General features: G+C 45.7%; 1 protein-coding gene across 1 annotated transcript in view; it reads left to right on the top strand.

Moving 5' to 3' along the window:
* The window catches only part of ALK (ALK receptor tyrosine kinase), a 638,118-nt gene that overhangs the window by 245,704 nt on the left and 377,683 nt on the right, over positions 1 to 14,731 (top strand). The window lies entirely within an intron of this gene.

The raw sequence follows: 14,731 nt of genomic DNA, 5'->3' as shown, positions 1-14,731 counted from the left end.
ATTTTTTCCTGCAGTGATTAAAGTAAGAGTTATAATCTCAATTACAACAAAACTTTGAGGCAAGCTTATTGGATTTGAGGTGACTTCTGTGTGAATAATTACCCGACAGCCAAAGTAGACACTCATAATTTCTGGGATTTCAATCCTTTGCAATTTCACAGTGCTAGCCAGATACCAGCGCGTGCCTGATAACCAGGTTTCTGTATTTTTTTTCCTTTAAGGGAAGCATCTGTTCTTCATTAGCTGCAATGTAATTTTACAGAAGACCATTTTTTCAGATGTTTGGATAATCAGCTTGTGATCAAGGTAGCACAAAGTAATGGCCTGTTGACGTGAGTGTACCAAGCACAGTAAGAAAACAGGAGCTGACTGGCAAGACGGTAGCTTGCCTGAGAAACCTAAGGGTGTTTTTAATATAGACCATCTGTATATGCTTGCATAGAATAAGCTACATCGACAAATAGCTTGGTAAAGAAATGCCTTTGCCTGAAGCCTGAAATGCAATGTTTGTGTAACATCCATAGACTGGAGGAGAACTAAATGAAGATGCATATGACTGAGAAGTTTTAACCCTTAGAAAACTGGCTACTTTTCAGGAGAATGTTACTTGGGAATGATCTTATTTAAGGGTTTGGGAATTATGGCCCCAGGACGTGCTACTTTGGAAGTGGGAGAGTCAGGTCTGTTGTTTAGAGGGAGTTTTTCCTCATCCCCAACTTGTCTGTGTGCTGCTGAACACTCTTCCTTTTACCAGACTCTCACACCTCATCTGCACCTCCTTCAGTTAGTCTCTTGCTTCTGAGTGTTGTGTTCCATGGGGGTGGAAGGCCAAGAGGAGAACTAGCTAGGAGGCAAGGGTATGTGTGTATGTGAGAGAGAGAGAAATTGTATGTTAGAAGAGAGGGAGGGAACCATCTGGATAGTTTTTTTACTGATGGAAAAGGAGGGATCCATATTCAGGTTGGAAGGAGAGTGGTGTGCTCATTATAGAGAGTGAGAGGAGGAGGCTAATAGGGATTGAAGGTGTCTGTTATTTTTTCAATAGTCTACGAGATTTCTATGTGGAATCCTGGGTAAATGTCCCATTAAGGAAGAGTGGTAAAATGGTTATAGTAATTTTCCTTTTAAATTTTGATGACACCTTGTGATTGTTCTCTGTACCTGGCAGAATTAGACAAGTGTCCACTGGCACCTGGGCAGAGAGAGAGAGAGACACATTTCTTGCTGCTTGCATTACTGAAGCAGCAGCATTAAGCTGAAAGTCAATACCATGGGCTTTTGCAGCCTGGCTATAAAGGACAGGTGGGTAGGATATGAAGCAACAGGGGAGAAAGAGGCACATTAAATGAAGAGATCCTGAATTACAAGGACCAAAATCGGCCAGCTTCTGACTTTAAAATGGTTTGAAATTGTGGTTGCAACCCAGTTGCTACTGGATAAGTGTCCACATGACAAACTCACTGCCATAATTGGCACCCTTAACAGAAGTCTCAAGAGACCAAGGACTGAATTGTGGCATTGTTATTTGTATAGTACTAACAGCACTGCAGGCACTATAGTGAGGACATAACCAAGCAAGTGACCCATTGCTAGAGCTGTTCTGCATTTCTTTCATAGAAAATGTTGACTCTTGAATGACAAATCTAAATCAAAATGTTGTGGCCAAAACATAAAATATTTTTTTTCCAAAATGCACTGTGGTGTTCCATGGGATTTGTAGCTCAGGTGCTTCATGTGCCCATTCTCTCGTATACACTGGGTTCCCTAGTCACACTACACCTCTTCTCAACTACATGGTCTCTCCTCTGGGTGAGGAAAGGCTTTGCATCATGGGAGTTGTATCATAGTCATCACAGCTACTGTTTTGGCTGTTCAGTTTTTCAAACATAAACAAAGTTTCCTTGGAAAGGAAACATTTTTCAGGGAAAAAAATCATCACCTCACTTTCCCTTGAAAAAGTTTTGACAGTTTTTGACCAGCCCCACCCTTTGCATCACACTGACTGTATCATCTTGTCTCCTTAACACTGTTTCTCAGTTATTTTGAGAAGCTGCAGGGAGAAACTGAGATCAGGGTTGCAAGTAAAGGTATCTTAGGTTATGTCTACACTTACGGTTTTGCAGCGCTGGTAGTTACAGCTGTGTTAGTACAGCTGTATATGGCCAGCGCTTCAGAGTGGCCACACTTACAGCAACCAGCACTGCAGTGTGGCCATATTTAACAGCACTTGCAGCACTGTTGGGAGTGGTGCATTGTGGGCAGCTATCCCACAGAGCACCTCGTCCCATTTCGGCGCTGTGGCTTGTGGGAAGGGGAAGGAAGTGTGATTGTCTTTCCGCTTCCTGTTCCAACGCCCCGTGGTGCTTTGCTACACATTCCGAGCAGTTTGGCGGCATTGTGATTGTACAGCGCTTTTTCTGTGATTTTTGTTATAAATGGATCCTGAGCAGCTGACGACCTTATTGATGAATGTTGCCAGCACATCGCGCTTGGCAGTGGAGCTATTCCTTCAGCTGCAAAATGAGAGTGAGAGTGAGAGTGACAGTGAGGAGTCAGACGATGATATTGAATCGCCTCACTGTGAAGACAGTAAATTGCTTGTAGCAGTAACAGACGTGTTCAGCTCCCTGGACCGGTGCGTTTAGGCTTGGGAAACCAGCACTCAGTGGTGGGATCAAATCGTCCTGCAATCCTGGGATGACGAGCAGTGGCTGCAGAACTTTCGGACGAGAAAAGCCACTTTCATGGCACTGTGTGCTGAGCTCGCCCCTGCCCTGCGGCGCAGGGACACGAGATTGAGAGCTGCCCTGCCAGTGGAGAAGTGGGTGGCTATTGCAATCTGGAAGCTGGCAACTCCAGACTGCTTCAGATCGGTGGCGAACCAGTTTGGAGTGGGAAAGTCTACCGTTGGAATGGTGCTGATGCAAGTTTGCACAGCCATTAATCGCACCCTGCTAAGAAGAACCGTGACCCTTGGGAACGTGCAGGACATTGTGGATGGCTTTGCAGAAATGGGGTTCCCTAACTGTGGAGGTGCAATAGATGGGACGCATATTCCTATTCAGTCACCACCCCACCTGGCGTCAGAGTACGTTAATCGCAAGGGGTATTTCTCCGTGGTTCTGCAAGCGCTTGTGGATCACCGTGGTTGTTTCACTGACATTTACTCAGGATGGCCTGGAAAGGTGCACGATGCACGCATCTTTAGGAACAGTTCCCTGTTCAGGAGGCTGAGGGCCGGGACTTTTTTCCCAGACCGCAAGATAACAGTAGGGGACGTCGAAATGCCCACTGTGATCCTTGGAGACCCCGCTTACCCCTTAATGCCCTGACTCATGAAACCATATACAGAGAAGCTTGACAGGAGCAAGGACCGGTTCAACTAAAGGCTGAGCCGGTGCAGAATGACTGTGGAGTGTGCCTTTGGCCGTTTGAAAGCACGCTGGCGCTGTCTTTATGGGAAGCTAGATTTGGTGGAAAGCAGCATCACCGCTGTTATATCCGCGTGCTGTACCCTCCATAATATTTGTGAACGGAAGGGTGAAAGATTCAGTGAGGAATGGACCTCCGAGGTTCGACGCCTAGAGGATGAGTTTGCTCAGCCAGAGAGCAGGGCTAATAGGGAGGCCCAGGAAAGGGCTTCCAGGATTAGGGATGCTTTAAGGGAGCAATTTGATGCTGAGAGCCAACAGTAATGTTTGATGCATTTGATGTGCTTTGCTTTACCTTGCTGTATAATATTTACCACTTCCAGCAACAATATAACGTAGTGAAATAGAAAAAAAGAACTTTATTCAACATACAGTACATAACAGGCAAGGGGGTTGGGGTGGTGGACTGTAGATTCTCAGGTTTTAATATGTCCTATTTTGATCACTATTCAATGTCTGCTGCAATTCAGGATTACTATGCTGCAGAATAATGGGGGTGGAGTGAACAGGGTAAGAATTATAGTTCTCAGGGCTGGTAGGTGATCTTACAGGTGTTGGGGGCAGCTGGAGATAATAAGGAACTGGCTGCTGGAGAAAGTTGTTTTGTGGAAATACTGGGGAACAAAGAAGAGGGCTTTGGGAGGGCTGTGGGTTACCACGGTACATATTTGTCTGCATGGCTACAATAGACTCGAAAGACTCAGTTTGGCGAGCCAGGAGGCTTATCATCTGCTTTGTGGTTTTTTTGGAAGACAATTCCTTTCTCCTGCTTTCTGTTTGCCTCCATTCATGTACACTCTTTCTCCATTCATGTACAGTCTTTCTCCATTCATGTACACTGCTTCTCCATTATAGGTCTTCTCTCTCCATTCCTCTGTCTTCCTACTTTCTCTGTTGTAGTGGCTCATAACAGATTTCATCAATTCCTCTTTTGATTTTCTAGGATTCCGTCTCAAGTTCTGCAACCTACGTGAGGCCGGTGATCTGGCTGCAGTAGTCAAGGTCACTAGACAAAAGAGAAATAGAAACATGTAATACACAGAGGCTACAGTGTTTATTATCACAGTTCGAAGGACTTTTTAGACTTTTGGTTGCATCCTTCTCACATACCTCACATAACACAGAGAGGGCAGGCAAGCTAAGTCATGGCGAGCAATGGGGTGAGTGGTTTTGCCCTGATTTCCCCTTGGGAGTGGGAATTGACCAGTGGGTCACTGGGGTTTATCAGCAATGGGTACAGGAGGTAGCTGGTGTCCTGAAGAGGGGACAGTAGTGAACAGGAAGGTGGTGAGCTAGCTGCTTGGGGGCGGGGGGGGGGTCTATGGTCCGCGTTCACGCTGTCCTGCTGGTGGGGGGGGGGAAGCAACGCGGTGCTGGATGCCTGCTTGGGGGGGGGGGAACACCGGAGCACACCGCGGTGCTGGATGCCTGCTTGGAGGGGGGGTGGGGAACACCGGAGCACACCGCGGTGCTGGATGCCTGCTTGGAGAGGGGGGTGGGGAACACCGGAGCGCACCGCGTGGCTGCCTACGTGCTGGGAGGGGGGGAGTTAAAAACAGAGCGCCATGGGCTGGGGAAACACGAACCTGGCGCCCTGCACTCAATTATCCCTAAACTCTCAACAGGGTTTCCTACTGCCAGACATATCACTGCTGCGTGTTACCTGGGAAGAGAGGGAGGGTCTTCTACAGGAATGTGGATACCGCCCTGACCCCTATGCAGCTTGCCTGTGTGCAGCCATGGTCCCCACACCCCTCGCTGCACAGTGGATTGGACGAGTTAGCCTGACCGGGACAGGGACCACGGTGGCTCTCCCGATCAATTTGAGAAAGCAAATTGCAAACGCTCTTGCAGCAACATTTCAAGAGATTACCGAGGCAGATTACAGAGATGTGATAGAGCAAATCAATAGGCTATTCCACGTTTAGGCATGCATGCAGGCAGCCATAACCAAAATCCTCCTCTCCCAAAACATAAACATCTACTTACCCCGAGCACGATCCTCAGCTTCTTCCTCAACATCAACTTCCAGCTGCTGCAACTGGCTAGCCTCCTCCGGGCTTCAGAAGAGCTCCTGGCTGCATGTGTACTGGGACTCCGGGGTGTTTCCCTCCACGCCAGTAGCCTCACTGTCGCCATCCTCTACACCCTTCCCCACTTCTCCCTGCTCTGAACTCTCCATCGTGCTCCTAGGATTGGCAGTGGGGTCACACCCAAGTATGGCATCCAGCTCCTTGTAAAAATGGCAGGTTGTGGGGGCAGCTCCTGAGCGGCGATTTCCCTCACGGGCTTTGCAGTAAGCACTCCTCAGCTCTTTAATTTTTACCCTGCACTGCAACGCGTCCCGTTCATGGCCCCTTCTCATCAAGGACTGCGATATCTGCCCATAGGTATCATAATTTCTCCTTCTGGAGCGCAGCTGTGCCTGCACAGCCTCCTCTCCCTAAACACTAATGAGGTCCTGCAGCTCTGCATTGGTCCATGCTGGGGCTCGTTTGGTGCGTGGAGGCATGGTCGCTGAGTGATTGATTGATTGATTGCACTCCACGCCTGGCTGAGCAAACAGGAAGGGGATTTTTAAAATTCCCGGGACATTTAAAGGAGGAGTCAGGTGAGCCCAGGGCAGTGGAGTTTGCATGATTACCAGAGAGGCTTCTCAGGTATGCTGGGATACCTGCTTATGCCACGGAGGTCAGTAAAAATGCTGGTGAGTGTCTACACTTGATGACCAGCGCTGGTGATCCAGCGCTGGATCCTCTACACCCGAGGCTCGACCGGGTGTATGGCCAGCGCTACAACCAGGGAGATGCAGCGCTGGCCGTGCTGTGCAAGTGTGTACACCACCTAGGTTGCAGCGCTGTAACCCCCTCACCAGCGCTGCAACTCTGTAGTGTAGACAAGGCCTTAACAACAGTGGTTTACAGTATGAAAAAGTTTGAGAGCCTTAGGCTGAATGCAATCCTAAGAGCGGTGAGCACTATAAAGACCTGATCCTACTTTTATTGAAGAGAATTGGAAGTTTGCCATTGACACCTCAGCAGGTGCCGGAGTATGCCCTTGAATGCTGGGAAATGCTCTTCTTGGCTAAAGAAGCAAAGGGACAGAGGCCATGGCTACACTGGCACTTTACAATGCTGCAACTTTCGTGCTCAGGGGTGTGAAAAAACACCCCCCTGAGCGCTGCAAGATACAGTGCTGTAAAGCCTCAGTGTAATCAGTGCTGCAGCGCTGGGAGCGCGGCTCCCAGTGCTGCAAGCTACACTCGTAAGGGATGTGGTTTACGTGCAGCGCTGGGAGAGCTCTCTCCCAGCGCTGGCGCTCTGACTACACTCACACTTCAAAGTGCTGCCGCGGCAGCACTCCGAAATTTCAAGTGTAGCCATAGAGTCTATGTGCAGCTTCTCTGATTAAAGCAACTCTGTATGAAGGTAGCAGAGAAAATAAATGATCAAAAGAAGCCAACATCTGTTATGGATTTCATAGTTTAGTTCTATACAATCATGTAGAGAACCATTAGCTTTTAATTGAAATAGATTTTAATTCACTAAATTTTAATTAGGCTGAGATACATTTTGAAAAGATGAGATATAGAATATTTGTATTTACAATACTTCCACTTACTGTCATCTTTGTGGTTTGTTTTACATTTCACCTTTTCCCTGCCCCAATTTTACAAACTTTGTGTTCCACAAAAGCTTAGTCAAACTGGGCTTCCACTGCTTTTTTTACTCTCTGTGCATGTGGGTGAGCACACAAATACTTATCCCTGCTCAATGTGTGATTGTGCAGTGCTGGAGTTTTACTTTGTGTTGGAGTGCTAAATCTTGACAAAACATGTCCCTTCCGATTTCTCAGAGCTTTACATTGTTACAAGCTCAGCCCAGTCCATTAACTGTGTAGTTATAGTTGCTCACGCTTACCTTCGCTGTCCAGATATAATTCCACATCATAAAGCAAAGCAAATATTTAGTCTACCTTGTTCCTGCTAGTGAATTCCTCTTCACCTCCTCCTATTCTCTCAACTCTTTTCTTACACTTTGAACTCTCTTCCTATCTCAGGTAGCCCAGTCACTCAGATTCCTCCTCAAAACTCATTTCTCCCCCACTCAAAAATAGGGTTCACGATAGCTTTTTTCCTGTGGGTTTCCTGGCACACTTTGTGTTGGGTGTCTGCATTGTAAGCACTTCAGAATAAGAGTCTCATCTTCTATCACGGATTTCCTCTGTCATGCAGCACCACTGCATCTGAAGCACTTCCTGTATTTTGTACAGTGCCAAGCAGGCAGTTGATGCTTATAAAGAATAGTCATTCCAGTCTGCCATTGCTTGTGTGTGAAATGAGAACTATGGTATTTCCTTAGAGAGCAAGGAACACAATTTTCTTGGCCTGTCATGCTGGATGGTGATGAAAGACAATTACCACGTTATAGCTGTTTACTGTTTCAAACTAAGGGAAGTCATTCACTCATTTCAGAGGCTTTCCATGGTTTGTGATTAATTTGCAAAGGACTATAAAATTCAATTTTTAAGATTAGATAATGTGCTATGTGAAAAAAATGAACATATACACCATTGCCTTATCTTCTGGATGGTGCTGAAAGTGTTTGGTGCTGTTATTCCTTTGGTGTGTGCATGCATGAGTTGTGCTCGGGGGTCCAATCTAACAGCCCTGCAAACCAAAGTCATCTATTTGTGCACCAGACAGCAGGTACAGGATAGGAAGCAAGAGTGCATGCTTCCCTACACTGCTCTGCCATTGTGCCTCAAACCTGGTCTGGAGGTCCGACCTCTAGGAGTGAGACAGTCATTCCATCTCCATAGTACATTCAGGCCTTGGTCTTTCTACTGACATTGGCAACAAGGCTTCCAGTTAGTGGAGAACTCTGAGGACTTATTTTAAACAATGTTCCCATGTCCCTTCAGTGTATTTGGTTAAAAGCCCCTGCTGGTCTCAATACAATCTCCTGTGTATGCTTATTAAAATGACTGTAGAGTAGACGTGTATAGAACATGCTTCTAAGCATTCATTTTGCTCGCTGTCTGGGAAATCCCAGTGTTGTAACAGTATAGGATATCAAGAGTTGGTCCCTCTGCATCAGGGCCAGAATCTTTGGCTTGGTATTCAGGAGTGCTTGGATTTTTGCCTCAGTCAGTTTTTCAGTGGGGGTTATTAGAATCTCAGCCAGATTTCTCCATCCTGCATGGCATCTATAAAACTTCTGGTTTCGCCTCCAATTCCAAATAGAATTCTGAAGAGATGGAAACCAGCTAATGGAACATGCCTTTTATGTTCTATCTGTGCTTAGGTTGTCTCCATCTGCCACTATCCTCCTCTGCTGCCCATTCAGCTGATTCTCTTGTAAGAATGCCAGGAATCAAGGATAACAATGTTGTTTTTCTTGTGGGAATCATATCCCTTCTAGCTGTTCAATGCCTGATGCTGCTAGAAGAGGAAGGCTATTTCCTTTCAAGGCAAGCGTTTAAAGGGAAACTGCCTGAGCAGTGGAAAGGGAATAAAGTCTATCAATTGTCCACAATGAGACCTGTAGCAATATTTAGATGCCAGCCAATTAGGTTGACCAAATGTATGGGTCTGAAAGTTCCTTCTGATCTGTGGAGATGGAAAAGGTTTGCCCATGGGGTGCTGAAATGCAAAGCCAGTTCTGCAGTGTAGCTACCAATCAGAAAAGTGTACCTCCACTTGTAGTGCATCCTTAAAGACCAAGGGTCAGCATAACACATGCATGCTTGTATAGTTTAGGAAGTATTTATTTATTGTAAGGAAGGACGGACAGAGACCTTGAGCTTTGCTATTAATAACTCACTATTATGTACTTAGCACTCATTCCGATCCATTAAGGATTCTGGCCTACAGTGGTCAAATTGGCCTTTCCTGTTTGAAGTAGTACTAACAACACAAATAAGCAATGGAGGGCACTCGAGATAATAGGTGCACCTATTACTACAATGCAGCACACATGAACACTAACAGCAGTTGTAGCTAGCCAGCAAGATCTGACCTTATGCTGTTTAAAAAGGACTTATGGAGTATCTAGAAAACCTTCCAGGTGCCATAAGAAATGTTGCCCACAGGAACTGTAAAATGTGCACACTGACATGCATGGCATATGTGCCCTGATACAGACTTGGTCATAGATTCCAAGGCCAGAAAAGACAATTGTGATCATCTAGTCTGACCTCCTGTATAGGACAGGCCATAAACTTCCCCAATATAATTCCAATTGATCAACATCTTTGAGTTTTAAGCATCTTAGTGGTGACATGGTGTCATCACTGAGTTACTACTGCATAAGACCTTGCAACATTTACATTGAAAGTAAAAAAGGGGACAGAGGTTGTGCGAGACATCCTTCCTGGAATCACTACAAGGAACTGCATAACAGCCCATAGCATATCTCTGTGTAGAGTGGAGTCTATTGAGGAGCAACTGTGGTAAATCCCGCAGAGTTAGATATCGCAAGAAATAGGAGAACTCGGTATTTATTCTTCATTGCAGTGTTATAGTTTATATTACCGCTGCCACTATTTGCTTATTCCTATGGTAGTTTATTTTTCCACCTTCAGAAGGGAGACTGTCAGGTTGATTTAGCCGCAGAAATGAGGCTTTGTATAAACAAGGTTTTACCAAACATAGGATTGATAGAAATGTTGCCATGAAGTTTTTTTGTTTGAAAGCCAATAAAAATAGCATCTTGTTTGGATTTAAATGTCCTCCTTGTGCCCCAAGTCTTTGTAGTCTTTTGCTAGTGCATCAGGACAGGAAAGTGAAGTGGGCTGGATAGACAAAGGAAATTCATCTTCTGAATGAAATGCAAAAAGTAAACAAACAGCATACATGGTGTAAAAGTAAAATAGATTGTACAACTCCTATTTTAATAATCTATCATGCTAGTAACAAAATTTAAAAAATATAAAAAGACACTGGGCAACATTTTCAAAAGCTCCTAGGTGATTTAGGAGCTTAATTATCCTTGTCATTCAGAGACACTTAAACTCCTTAGGCACTGTAAGTCAGTGGGATTTAGGCTGCTAAGTGACTTTGCTTTTGAAAATTTTACCCAGTGTCTCTTTAAATTTCCAAGGAGTCACTCTTTACGGTTGTGTTCCTTAGGTACAGGGACAGGAGTTTGCAAGTTTAATACAGGAGAAAGGTGCTAGTCCGATGAAGTTCTGCGTGTATCTACAGAACAAGTACAGCACAGCAGCCGTAGTGCAAGCTTCACTTATGCTACCTTACCACTGCATCTTGTTCCTGTACCAACAGTGGTAATGCAGGTGGCGTGGGGCCACTAACTGAAAATAATTGTCAGATAGAAATAACTTTCAAACTCTACCAAGTACTGGCCTGGATTTGAGCCAGTAGCAAAAGGCTTCATCTCCTATGTCTAAGCCACTCTGTCATCTAGTCACCTTGTGTCAGTCCTGTTATCTGCTTGTTACAATTACTGAGTTGGGGTATAGAACTAACATTTGGTAAGAGTCTGTCACAGGGGTGTCAGATGCCCAGCCTACCTATGAACAGACTTCACTGAAGGGAATGAGCCAACCCAGGTCCACCTGGGGATAGTTTAACTGCCTACACAGCTGGAAGGAAGGCAGTTAATTAAGGAGCTTAATAAAAGGCTCTTGAGGAGAAAGGAAGCTCCAGAATAGGGGAGTTCCTAGGGAGCTGCCTGCAATAGGCAAAAGCTCTCTGGGCAGGGAGACCTGGAAAGAGACCCTGAACAAGCAAGGGAAAGCCTGCAAAATGTTCTCCAGGCAGGGAGACTAGGAGAGACCCTGAAGAAGTAGGGGAAAGACTGCAGAGCTCTCCAGCAGGGGAGAAGCCTGAGGCCTTATAGCTGAAGGAGCTGCTGCTGGAACGTAGAGATTTTTGTTGTGGACTTTTTTCTCTGGGCTCTGAGGTAAGAGTCTTTAAAGCCTTGTACAAGTGCTCCATTCAGAAGGCTTAAATAGAGAGAGAGACACCCCTGTAAAGTAGAGTGCTTGGCTTCTTGACTGGGCTGCTCAAGTGACATCACTGTTTCCTACTTAAGGAGGGGGTGGAACTGAGGCAGGCCTAGGGCACCTAAAAACCCGCTCAGGTGAGGAGGTGAAGGAGAGGTGAGTGGGGGGGCCCACACAGGGGAACTGCTCCCTGCCCCACATCACCTCCACTCTGTGTCCTCTGCTGAGCACACAACCCCTGCTCTGTCTCCTCCAATCAGTGCCGCAAGCCTGGGAAGGGAGGAGAATTAGAGCAGCACCAGGTGCTCAGCGGAGGATAGCTGAGGTGGGCTCCCTGGGCGGGGTTAGCTTCCGTGAAGGAGGGGGACTTCGAGGGGGGTAGCTGCTGTGGGGGGGAGGCTCCCCAGATGGGGTTAGCTGCTGTGAGGCTGGGCTCCTCAGGTGGGAGGGGCGGGTGGGCATGGTTAGCTTCTACAGGGGGCCTGGGTACAAGGGTGGCACAAGGTGGAAGTTTTGCCTAGGACATGAAACTTCCTTGCCCCGGCCCTGAAGTCAGGCCACAGCAGACCCACGCTTAGGTGTAAGGGGGTACTCGGGAGGTGGTGGTGCCCCTTCTAAAGGGGCCCTTTGAGTAAGACAGCAGTTTGTGTTGTCTAAAATCACTTGAGGCCAAACTTAGAATGTAATTGAATGAAAGATAAGATAGCAGAATGAAGAGTCTGAACACATGAATGTATCTCCTTACATAATTTCAGTAAGAATGGAAAGTGACTAAGGATAGTTAATCAATATCTTTAAAAGAAACAATGTCCACAGCTTTCTAGTTTTGACTCTCAGCAGTCTTTTGTACTTCGGTATGGGGAGATTTCTTGTGTGTCCTTTTTCATATTCTTTTTTATAGATTTAAAGAAAAGTGTGGCGGGGGGCGGTGGTTGGACTGACTACGATCAATTCTACTTAATTGAATTCTAGGGAAAGGTTGTCCCTGCATTCAGGGCTCTGACCCCCAAGTTCATTACTGGAGGGAAAAAAATCTCTTTGTAAAAGTGGAATTGATTTAAAGAGCATCCTAAAGGCAGGATTATAGCAGATGCAAATGAACGGCATGTCCCGTTTGATGGGCAAATCTCCCCAAGGCTAAGTTTTAATGTTTAAGAGTGAAAGATATACAGTCTTTAATCCATAATGTTCAAAGGCCTGAACTTCTGCAGTCTTTACTCATGCAAAACCTACATTGAACCCCAGGGGGTTTGCCTGTGTCAAGAGAGCAGGATATGGTTTCACGCATTGGAAAGAGTAGTGGCCTTGATATTTTAGTGAGGTTATTAGTTTTGCACAGAGCTCAAAAGTGTGCTAGGAATTTTAAAGTGGTCCCTTCCACGAAGATTTTATTTTCTAATTTAGTCATGATATATCCCAAATAAGGGTAACAAGCAATGATAAGATAGGTTCACAGTTCCCAGTCTGATGGGGAGGAAATATGACTTTGTATTACAGGGCAAACATTTTGATTTGTGGAATGGATTCCTCTTACTGTAAAATTCAATATTGATATGGCCAATATTGTCTCACTGTGCCCTTACATGCCCTCATCTCTGTGTCACCTCATCTTATACTTACATTGCAAGTTCTTTGAAACAGGGACTTTTTGTTCTGTTTGTACAGTGCCTAGCACAAAGGGGTCTTCTCCATAACTGGGGTTCCTACAGTATGGAAATATAAATAATAATAAACAAGTGGATGTCTCTTCCAACACCTCCTTCATATGTGCCATTTCTGTCTGACTTTCCAACCCCAGTCCACTACATAGAGAATTAACACATTAATTAAATAGCTAGCCAACAAGAACCACATGAAACTAATCAACTCAAATGATGTATATTGTGTGAATGAATAACCATAACATTGGGAGCCAGGTTTGTTACTAATCCTGGCTGTGCCACTGTTTTCTGCAAGACTTTGGGTAGTCACTGCACCTTTGTGTCTCAGCGTTCCCCTCTGTCAAATGGATTTGGTATGTTCTGAGGATTAATTTGACAATGATTGTATAACATTTTGACCATACAAAATGTTAAGTGCCTCAGTGAGTTAGACACGTAAAGACCTTTTGAAAGTCTTGTCTTAGGCTCCTATGGCACTTTGAGGCTTTTGAAAACTTTGCCTATTGAGTTCTTCTACCATCATTTGCCAATGTCTTTCTCCGCACTCTTCCCTTCACTAACACGCCATGATACCGTTATTCTTTTTGTGGTTGTCTTGGTCTAATTTTGGTTCCTTAAAGTTAAATGTTGATTGCTTAAGTGAAACTGAAAAAACTTTCCCCTTCACACCTACCAAGTATTTCATATTAAGTTCAAACAGTTTCTCAGAAAAATTAAGTTGAGAACTTGCTGTCATGGGAGATTTGATAAATGAGGCTAGAAAACATTCAAAGGGCAAGGTCTTTCATTTCCAGCATTGGCTAAGCCCATTGTGGTGATCTGTTCGCGATTATTCCTAAATTTTTAAAGCCAGAATGTACTGTTATCATCTATTCCAGGGGTGGGCAAACTATGGCCCACAGGTCACTTCTGGACCATTAGATGTTTTTATCCAGCTCTCAAGGTTCCACTGGGGAGCAGGGTTGGGCGCCTGCTCCGCCCGCCAGGTGGTCGGCCAACCCCCAACTCACAATTCCCTTGATAAGCACCATCTTCCGGCATGCAGAGCCACACTGCGCAGGCGCATCTTCACTGCTTTGTTTCTGGGCTTGGAACCCTACCCCTGTGTGGCAGGCATCCCCCTCCCCCATGCGGCAGCATGCCCAATATCCTACGGCCCCACCCTCAAGAGCCTCAAAACCACCTGAGGTCGCACCTGTCCCAGCTAGGGTGCCTCCACCTGTGACAGTGCCTGGTACAGTTGCCTTAGTGTCATTGCCAGCAGGGCCCCTAAGAGTTCCCAGTACCACCCCTGTAGAGCCCCACCTTTGTCACACCCCATGAGTCCCTCCTCCTGCTACCTCGGAAACATCCTTTGAAGAGGCCCCTCCCCTACTATACCCCATAGAGTCCCCCTCCCACACCGGGCATTCATGGCCCGCCATACAATTTCCATACCCAGATGTGGCCCTAAGGCCACAAAGTCTGCCCACTCTTGCTCAAGTCTGACCTCCTACATACCATTGGCCATAGAACCTCACCTAGTACTTTTCGCATCAAGCCTATCTCTTTTATACAGAGATTCACTCTCGATTTTAATAATCCACCACATCCCTGCATAAATTGTTCCAATGGTTAAATACCCTCTCTGTTAAAAAGTTGCCTTTTTTCTACTTTGAATATATCAAACAG

This window comes from Gopherus evgoodei, chromosome 3 (assembly GCF_007399415.2).
Source record: "Gopherus evgoodei ecotype Sinaloan lineage chromosome 3, rGopEvg1_v1.p, whole genome shotgun sequence".
Lineage (NCBI taxonomy): Eukaryota > Metazoa > Chordata > Testudines > Testudinidae > Gopherus > Gopherus evgoodei.
This window is presented reverse-complemented; position numbering and strand designations above follow the sequence as displayed.